This window comes from Balaenoptera musculus, chromosome 14 (assembly GCF_009873245.2).
Source record: "Balaenoptera musculus isolate JJ_BM4_2016_0621 chromosome 14, mBalMus1.pri.v3, whole genome shotgun sequence".
Classification (NCBI taxonomy): Eukaryota; Metazoa; Chordata; class Mammalia; order Artiodactyla; family Balaenopteridae; genus Balaenoptera; species Balaenoptera musculus.
This window is the reverse complement of record NC_045798.1, coordinates 80,589,300-80,600,661: the sequence shown is the minus strand read 5'-3', so window position 1 is coordinate 80,600,661 and position 11,362 is coordinate 80,589,300.

Here is an 11,362-nt window from a genome sequence, read left to right as displayed (position 1 = left end):
TTTTTTAATTTACTGAAACATTTAAAATTGACATTTTTGTAGCTTGGGGTCCTTATTAAAGCAATTTCTTTTCATTAACATCATGTGGAAAATAACAAGTTTTATTTAATTCTTTTAATATATATTAATTATATGATCATAGAATCATGAATTTACAGGGGCAGAGAGGGCATGAAGGATAAGAGTGAATTGAGATTTTGTGAACCTCAGTTCTCTATTTCTTGCAAGATAAAAATACAAAGAAATAGAGAGTTTGCTTAGAGTTCGAACCCATGAGTACTGAATTTGAAGTCTACATTTTTAAAGTGACAATAAGCATTACAGAAGCTACAGAGAGTCCTAGGGTTCATGGAATGAAGGTATTAGGTACAGGGATTTAAACTAGCCTTAAGAGTGTGTAGCCATTAGAAAAGCAGTTAAAGAAGATAAATTGAGTTATTTTCACTTTGTACTATACTTTGATTTACTGTAGTTTTTTCTATTGATATTGGCTCACTCCATTCAATTTAATAAGTTGCATTTAAAATGCTATGCTTTCCTAACAGATATAACCTGGGTATAAGGATCCCCCCCCAACAGCCATTTCTCTGCTAATTATTTAATACCAACAGCATATTGAGTCAATTCTAAAATATAAACACAAACCTAAAATGGCCAACTCAGACACATTTTCAAGAGACAAAAAGCTCATTTTATCAAAAGATTCAATACATTCCCTAGAGCTAGCCACAGCAGGGATTTTCTTTCTTTTTTTTTTTTTTTTAACATCTTTATTGGAGTATAATTGCTTTACATTGTTGTGTTAGTTAGTTTCTGCTGTATAACAAAGTGAATCAGCTATACGTATACATATATCCCCATATCCCCTCCCTCTTGCATCTCCCTCCTACCCTCCCTGTCCCACCCCTCTTTGCAACACTATTTACAATAGCCAGGACATGGAAGCAACCTTAGTGTCCATCGACAGATGAATGGATAAAGAAGATGTGGCACATATATACAATGGAATATTACTCAGCCATAAAAAGAAACGAAATTGAGTTATTTGTAGTGAGGTGCACAGCAGGGATTCTCTATGGCAGTTCACTTACTTTCTCTGGAGCGAGCCAAATTATTTTTGTTTTTTAGGAAACATGCACAGAATTGTTTAAGACACACACTCAGCAACCTGATAATGGCAGAAATTTTCTTCAGTGTTTCCAAGACTCTTGGTAAACACTTAAATCTTAAGGTAAACCAAATTTACAGAGTATTTGGAGTATGTGTGTTGCCAAATAACTGTGGCAAGGACCCACTATCTATGTCACACATCGGTACACACCACACCATCTCCAAAGGGCAAAAAGTTTTGTCAGTATCATGCCTTAATAACAAGTTTTGCCTTTACATTCTGTATAATAAGGCAACCTCCAGAGTTGGAGTAAATATTTGTAAGCCACACATCTGACAAGAGGTTAATATCCAAAATGTATAAGGAACTCATACAACTCAATAGCAAAATAAAACAAAACAAAATAGCCCAATTTAAAAAAAATGGGCAAAGAACTTGAACAGACATTTCTGCAAAGACATACAAATGGCCAAAAGGTATATTAAAAGATGCTCAACATCAATAATTATCAGTGATATGAAAATAAAAACTACAATGAGATATCACTTCATATCTGTCAGGATGGCTATTATCCAAAAAAAAAAAAAAAAAAAAAATCCAAAGTTAAGTGTTGGTGAGGATGTGAAGAAAATGGAACAATTGTACACTGTTGGTGGGAATGTAAAATAGTGAGGCAACTATGGAAAAACAGTATGGAAGTTCCTCAAAAAATTAAAAGTACACTCCCATATGAATCACAATCCCAATTCTGGGTATATATACAAAAGAACTGAAATCAGGATCTTAAAGAGATATTTGCACTCCTATGTTTATTGCAACATTATTCACAATGGCCAAGATATGGAAACAACCTAAATATTCATCCAGATTAATGGGTAAAGAAAATGGTGTATACATACAATGGAATATTATTCAGCCTCATAAAGGAAGAAAGTTCTGTCACTTGCTGCAATGTGGATGAACCTGGAGGACATTATGTTAAGTGAAATAAGCCGGTTACAGAAAGACAAGTACTACATGATTCCACTTATATGAAGAATCTGAAATAGTCAAACTCATAGAAACAGAGAATACAAGTGTGGTTTCCAGGGTCTGGATGTTGGGGGTAAATGGGGAGTTGTTCAATTGGGTGTACCATTTCTGTTAGGACAGATGAATAAGTTATAGAGCTGTGCTGTGCAGCATAGTACCTATAGATAACAGTATCGTATTGTGCACTTCACAGTGTGTTAAGAGGGCAGATTTCATGAGAAGTGTTTTACAACAAAAGAAAACAACTCCAAAAAACAAAAACAAAAACAAAAACACTGCTGGGAGGTGGGAAGGTGTTGTATATATCTATTTCCTTGTTTGTGGTGATGGCATCACTGGTATGTTCATATGTCCAAACTCACTAAACTGCGTGCATTAGATATGTTCAGTTATTTGTATGTCAATTATACCTCACTAAACCTGCGGACAGAAAGCAAAACAAAAAAATCTGCATATTAGAAAACCACATATGAGCATTCTTCCTTGTCTTCCTACTCACTCTAATTACACTGTATTTTCCCTATGTCTCCTCTTTCTTCAGTTATGAATGTTATTTAAATAAGCAAAGCCTTAGTGAATTCTATAAAAGAGTTGTTACTTTTAGCCAGATTCACAACTGAAGTGAGCCTATTGCAGAACACCCTGGGAAAAGAGTAATTTTTTGGAAAACAGAGTTGCATGAAAAATGTCCTGATTGGGAGATTCGTATACATAAAGGTGTTTGGCTATGGCGTTGACTGAATTTTAGAATAATTCTGGACATAGTTTTTATTTCTATTTCTAAAGAGGGAATTAAAGATCTTAGAATTAGGACTTTCATAATGGTTTTATTTGTGAAAATGTTCAGTAATGTTTTATATTTGAGGCTCTCAGAATGAGGAGAGTTCTTTATCCTCTATGAGCACAGAGCTGTCTAGGTTTTTCTGGACAGTTGGTGGGCAAATGCACTGGAAGGTATATTCATGAAGAAATGTGTTTCTAAGGGTCGTTTTGGTGTTAACTTTTAATCCTATGATAAACTAAACATATTGTTTGAAATGTATTATTAAACAATCTGCTTATGTATCCTCAAATTTAAGAACACAGAAAGTGGCTTCATATTTCCACAGGGTTAGGAAATTATTTCTTGTGAAACATCAAGTACATTGGGTTTTTTTTCCTATTATTATTTTTGAAAGACTGTGTTGAATAATTGCTTTTTTGCTCTAAAGAAAGTACTTGGAATCAAATTCAACTATAATCGTGAAGATTACCTTATTTAAATTAAGCTATTTTATAGATGAAGAAAACTAATGTCAAGAAGGCCAAGTTGATTATAATCACGGATTATTATTGGCATGCGAGATGAGAATCTTGAATACCCACCTTACATCCTATTCCTCCACTGTGCTACTGCAGTTACATGAGATAAGTAGATTTTAATATCTGACTGTTTAATTATTTAAAAAGCCTCAGAATTCCTTCCTCAACGATCTTATTAAGAAACATCGTCAAAATGGAAGTTAAAACATGCCAAAATGCTTTTTAAACTAGGGCACTTGTCACAGGTCTTAAATTAGCCTGCCATTATTGAGATGGAATTCTTGATTAAACCAAAAATTCTGGGCAGGGCCATTGCTTGGCCTGCCTCACAATGAAAACTGACAGTGATTCAACCAAATCTTTCCATTATACCTGTTCTATGACTTCAATATATGACCTTCATCTTTAATTAATCTTAACTCACCAAACCTTCTCCTAAGTACTTAAAATAAAGTTTTCAAAAATAAATCCTTTAATCGATTACTTAGATGAAAGTCTTGCTCTCACCTTCCACTTTGCAGATTATAGATTACACTTATACATCTTAGTAATGTCATCAGATTAATGATAGATTACAGAGGCAAGTAATCAGCATGGTATTTCCTTAATAATGTCTTCCCTCAAGTCATCAGCATCATGGCACTACAGCGGTATTACGTCGACAGTGGTTTTCACCAGCCTATCATCTTATGCAGTTGTACATCACTCCAGCAATAGGGATGTGAATAAATCATTTGCTGTCACCTTAGTATAGAATATTAACTTAATGCTGCCATGAGTTAACTGAAGGAATGGATTTTTTTCTTCTGTTACTCATTACCATTGAGGTAGAACCCAATGTCTGGATGCAACTGAGGTTTAGTGAGGCTTCCATTCAAGCAGGATAAACCCCTAGCACTTTAGAAATTTTTGGATCTGCATTATATCATCTGTTGGGATTAGAAGTTGTTTCAATCAACAAAATGATTTTTAATTTGACTAAAAACATTTAAAATAATTCACCAAACTAGAAAATGCAGATAGGTATACATAAATAATATATAAATATATTTATAGATAGATATTTCATAGGTGATTATATTCGACTATAACTACACTTTTTTTTAGATTTATTGGTCTGCATGTTTGCATTGTGATTTGGGCAATTTATAGTAATTTAAAAAGCAATTTACGGGGGTCATATGTATTTAAAACGAAGTCTCCTATAATTCAGATGTTACTTTAAGGATAATTGTGGGGTGTGTGTGTGTGTGTGTGTGTGTGTGTGTGTATCTTCACTGTTGTACAAAATGGCATGACTTTTAAATGTTTTGTGTAATGATTACTGGAATATTCTTACATCTAATGGATATTTTAATCTTAAAAGATGGATTCCTTTGTATTGTTGTTAATTGTTCCTCTCCCATCATTTCCCAAGAATTATCTAAGTTGTGAAGAAATGCAAAATTTTATACAAAACTTTAGAAACCAGTATTTTGTTATACAATCATATTCAACATTATATATGATGTAATTGCTTTTTACTTCAAATAATTATATTCTTAAGTAATGAATTTTAAGTCAGTATAGTTTTAAAATTTTTATTTAAATTAATTAAATTGAAATAGGTTTATATGTTATGAGGATTATTTCCCAACCCATGTTGTATAAAAATAGTGATTGAAACATCATTTTTTTAAGTTGTGAGAGTGGGGAAACACATACATAGTATAAAGGAATGAGGACATGTTGTTGGAAATGGAAAGAAATCTCACAGAATATTGTGTCAATCATGTGTTCCAGTATGAGGGATAAGATATTTTCACAAGATTTCTGTAATAACTGAAGTTTTATGTAAGCAATCACTAGTTTATAAAAAAAAATCAGAGTTAAGAAACGAGCTTGAAAGAAAAGAGTGAATGCAAGGGAAACACAGGGAACTCAGGAGGGACTTTGAGAACTTGGGGTGGACTGAACCCTGAGTTCCAGGAAATAGCTTCCAAGGAAGATACACCAGAGGTAAGAGGAAGTGATTGATGCTTGTTGAATACTCAGGACTTCAGAAGATGTTATGAGGTATACCCACCCTGATGATTTATATGCAATAGTATTCACTGGGTGCAGGGTGAAGCTGCAGAATTTTAGGGTTGGTGTAATTGAGCTAACGAGCTTGGGGTATCATGGAGGCTCATTTCCAAGAAAAACACATTTGTGACCAGGAAACCTTGGGGTGAGGGCCTCTGTCCTATATGGTAAGGACATGGTATGCATAATCATGTCAGCAAAAGCTTGATGCAGATGGGACCAGGGCTGTGGGCATTGGTTTTTGTTGGTTGAGTTTTCTAACTTACATAGGGGACATATCGAGGAACATGTGAAAGTCAAAAGAAACAGAGGAGAGAAGATTCTGGTCATTGGATTATGTCAGGAGACAAGGAGTTTCAGCTTGAATGAAGCTTGGACTTAACTTTCAGGAAAAAAAAAAAGTTCTCTGGATAAAGGAGAAAAGTTGTCCTGATTCTAGGTACAGTGTAAACTTCCAGTGAAACCATGCTTCCTTAATAATGTATGCTTCTTGGTTTTTGTTGTTTATTTTTTTGTAAAATTATCTTAAGACATCAGTGTGATATTGTATTCAATTTATCATTTTAAGATTATGAACATTTAAAAGATTTGAAATGCAGTATTGATATCATAGTGGGGAAATGAGAAGGGGATAATTAATTATTATTGTTTCAATATCAATCAATCCGTAATCTTCAGTTAAGTTAGTGAAGAAAAATAGGAGGCTTAATGCCAAATCTTTCTTGGCTGGCCATGCTAAAGAAATCAGGCATATCTTGGTCATATATTAAAAGCAAAAAAAACTGCTTCATGTTTAAGAAACTACACAGCAGGTGCCTCTCACAGTGGTACTTTATGTTGACTTCTCTGTGTAACAGATTCTATTAGAGCTATTCCAGCAGAGTGGGTAAGGGAACTAGAGTCAAAAGGTTTGGGTTTACATTCTGGTTTGAGGTTTAGTTGTGTGCCTGAGTCAATATTTCTTCATTTATTTCCATACCATCTTTTTTTTTTCTTTTTTACAGTTTTACTAAGGCATAAATAGCATACAATAAACTATACACATTTAAAATGTACAATTTGAAAAGTTGTGTCATCATACCAATTTTCTGGATCTTTTTTTTTTTTAACTTCCATGGCTCTACTTAACTTTCGAACATGTGGAATGTGGTAGGAATAACTTTTAATTTTCTTGTCTCCTAATTATCATATCAGTGTTGATCATGGGTCTATTATGATTTTTTTTTTTATCATTATGGGTTGCTTTTTCTGCTGCTTTTCATACCTGGTGATCTTTGACTGGATGCTAGTCATTATAAATTTTAACTTATTGGTGTCTGATATTTTTGTATTCCTATATTCTTGAGCACAGTTCTGGGATGAAGTTAAGTTACTTGGAAATAGTTTGATGCTTTCAGTGCTTGGCTTTAAAGATTTATGAGGGGGGGTCAGAACTATGTTTAATATAGGACTAGTTATGCAGGACTAGTTAGTGAGGCAATATCTTTCTAAGTGCTCTACCTGTTGCCCTATAAATTATGAGATTTTCCTGTTTGGCTGGTGGAAGTAAGCTCTACTACTGGCCCTATGTGGATCCTTGGCCCTGTTCCCTACATTCTTTATGAAAGTTTGTTTCTCGCCTCTCCAGATCTTGAGGGTTCTTTCTCCTCTGTGATATAGCCTCCTGTGACTTCTACCAATTTTGTTCATGGAGTCCACTGAGCTGCAGTCTGGGTTCCCCCTCCTGAACTACTACCTGAAGATACTCTTAAGGAAGTAGCCTTGAGCAGTTATAGGACTCACCTCATTTGTTTCCCATCTCTCAGGAATCATTATTCATTGCTGCTTGATACTAATGTCTTAAGGTTCATTATTTCAAAAAATATTTTGTCAAAAATTTTTGGTTGTTTCAAGTAGAATTTAAAGCTCTTCTTTGTTGCTCCATTTTGCCTGAGCCTTAAGCAATCTAATTAATACCTCGGTGCCTGTATTTTCTGTCTACAAATTAGAGACAAGGTTAATATTTTCCTAAATGTTTTCTGAGATTACTGTTTAGTTATTATGTGTAAAGCATGTGCAACTTTATTTGATACTTAGTAAGTGCCAAAAAAATATTAGTTTGTATTATCAATGTGAAGAAGTATATATTGTTTGCATTAGTGTAGTTATACAGACTATTTTAATATTTTGTTTCTTTTAGGTCTACAACCTTCAAAAAATAGTAACACCATAGGAGTAGCATGAATATATGTTACAATGCTGTGAGACTTATTAAACCTTTTCAGCTTCTGTAAATTATTTAACCATCTAAGCTTCAATTTCCTCATTTATTACATAGATGTTGAAAAAGCACCTAGCTCACAGAGTCATCATAAGGAGTATATGTGATAGTCAATGCAAAGCACTTGACACAATAAAAAGCCTTTGATTACTCATTGTAATTCTTACTCTTATCCCTAGAAATGAGTTTGTCATATAAACGTTATGAAGTTGCATAAAAAGACTAATAAAATGATTTAATTTGTTGCAAATTAAACCTGCTTTAAATACACATTAAACGTCATTTTGTATGTATATTTTTGTCAATGATTTTTTTAAACATATATATGTTTTGTCAATGGATCGAGAATTCTTGAGTGTATAAAATACGTAAGTATACTTTGGTCCAGAAACTGTTGGTTCTGTCATCTCTTCTTCTTATCCTTTTGTTAGTTTGAGCATCAGTCTTCCTGATAAAAGATAAGACTGCTGCTGCTACAAAAATTCCACAGGTTGACCTATTATCTTAGGAGATGGGGTACATCAACAATCTGTGTGATTTTATTAGCTTGACTCTGTTGTAACACATGTAAAGCATTTTATTAAGGTATTTTGTTTAACTGGACTTTCAAATAATTGTGTGCACTATATCAGACATTGAAATTAATTATAAGTGAATCTATTAAAATGCTTTTGACCAAGATTGAAATAGCAGTTACTAAATGACTGAATCATTATTGGATTTAAATGCTTTATGGTTACGACCCATATATATAAAAACAGTTTCAAATTAGCTAAGTGCTGCCTTATTTCACTATTGATGAGAAACTTTTATTTACCATATTCTGAACTTTCAGAAAAGAACAATAGATGAAAATACATACCAACATTTTTACATGTCTTGTTATTAGGAAGCTTTTTATTAGAAAGTAATGCTTATTAGAAAGTATTCACAATCTCCATGGAAAATGAGCATTGTTTATGTACTTAATACCTGTTGTCTCACAATTATATAGAAAAGTTTATTTTAAAACATTACTGAATTTATGGAAACCTTTGTCATTATTCTTTTGCTATTTGCTTTTGATACCAAAAATTCAACTATCATACATGTCGTGGGGTTCCATAAAGTTATCTGAAGTGTGTAAAGAATCTCCATGCCTGAGATGATTAGATATTTCAGCTTTAGATTATGGTAGAAGTTATAGGACAAATCTAGCCTGCTTTGGGGATCCCATAATAGAACTTTCATGGGTATAAAAAACAAGGCCACCCTGACTCTGGCAACTGCCATGGTGTATCTCTTTTTTGATCAGCGGCAGAATTTTGCTAAGAATACTGAACTTACGGGGGTAATTACTTAAAATATCTGGGCTTATTACTAATAGCCAACATATCGTAAAGTTAGCTATTTCTAACAAATATGAACTAAATCAGAGAGTAAGCATCTTCTGTTTGAGAAATTGACCTACAGTGCAGAAAATAACATAGAAAATAATGATTAAAATCATATCACAAATTCTATTGGTTAAAGTTTGAAACCACATCATAATTAAAATTATTTTCCCCAGAGACATAATGGGATAAATATGACACACCTTTTAAATCAATTATTTCAGTGTTTTTGATAACATTTGGAAACATTTTTTGCCTGTAACTACTGCTTTTCACTGATGCACATTTGAAATATGGTAGGATGTTATTTTTCCTTATCCAGTTCACCTGGATTTTCAATAGCTTTTCATATCTTGTTCCCTGTAGCTTTTCATTTTCCCCCAATCGAACCCGAGAATGTCTCAGCATGAGAGACTGCTGCTGATTTGCAGGTTCAGCTATTTTCTCTGGTGAAAGTGTTTTTCACTTTGTTTGTTGTTTGGTTCTTCTGGCCCTGATCTGTTGGACTAAGAAATGATGAATGGCAAAATATTAACTTGTGCCATGTTTTATATGATATACTATTATACCTTAACTTATTTAGCACAATTCAAATATTTTTAATAGAAGGTTTGATTAACAACCTGGATAATCACTTAAATGATCAGAATAAAGTTATAATTTAGATTGGCTTAATATTGTTGCATCTTCTGAGAACTCACAATATTATGTTTAGATCACCTGCTCTGCCCTTTTTTGTTACATATAGTTAACTGGGTATATATGAGCTTATTTAACTGAATGCAGAACTCCTGAGTACACAGTCTGATTTATATTTTTGTTACAACATAAAGCATATGGACTAGCACACTGAAGGTCGTTGATTGAAAATGCGCATGCACAAACACACACATGCACACACACACACGCACACACAAATAAGACTTAACTATATGTTGCCTATTGGAAGCTTACTTCATATATAAAGACACAAAATATTAAAAGATAATGGACAGACTAAGGTATAATGTACTAATAATAATCAGAAGAAAACTAGAGTGGCTATTAATATCAGACAAAGTAGGTTTCAGAACAAAGAATATTACCAAGGGTAAAGTGGATATTTCCTGATGATAAAGGCATTTATTAATGAGGAGTACATAAAGAATATAAGCATTTTATGTATCTAAAAACAAAGCTTCAATTTATATGAAACAAAGACTGATAGCATTTTTTTAAACAGAGAAATATACATATATAGTCAGAAATTTTAACACCTCTCTTTCTCAATAACTGAAAGAGCAGGTAGACAGAAAATCAGTGAGAAAATAGAAAACTTCAGCAGTGCTGTCAAACAACTTGACCAAGGTGATTTGGATAGAACCCTCTAAACAACATCAGTAGAACGAACGCACATTCTTTCCAAGAGCATATGGAGTATTTATCAAAATGGGTCACATTCTGGCCCACTCACTGAGTCAAAATAAATCTAAAAGGAGTCAGTTCATACACAGTAGGATCTCTGACTACAGTGAAATTAAATTACATATAAAAAACTGTATGGTATTATTCAGCACTAGAAGCAATGAGTTATCAATCCAAGAAAAGACATAGAGGAAACTTAAATGCATATTATTGATACTAAGTGAAAGAATCTGAAAAGGCTACATAGTGTATGATTCAACTGCATGACATTTTGAAAAAGGCAAAACTATGAAGACAGTAAAAAGATCAGTGTTTGCTAGGGATTAAGGGTGTGGGAGGAATGAATAGGCAGGGAACAGAGCATTTTTAGGGCAAAATACTCTGTATGATACCATAATGATGGATACATGTCAATATACATTTGTCCAAATCCACATAATGTGCACACCAAGAGTGGAATGTAGTGTAAACTATGGTCTTTGGGTGATTACAATGTGTCTAATTAGGTTCGTCAACTGTAACAAATGTACCACTCTGATAGGGGATGTTGAATATGGTGGAGGCTATGCTTGTGTAGGGCAGGAGAGATACAGGATATCATTGTATTTTTCCCTCATTTTTGCTGTGACCCTTACACAGCTCTAAAGAAAAAGAATTATACAAAATCTGACCATGTTTGTATGGATAAACACACATAAATAGGTGTTCATTATACTATCTTTTCATTCTTTAAAAGTATTATTGAAATTTTCAAATAAATACTTCTTATATTTTAGTTTATTTATGGATGATCTTAGTATTGATATGGATATATCT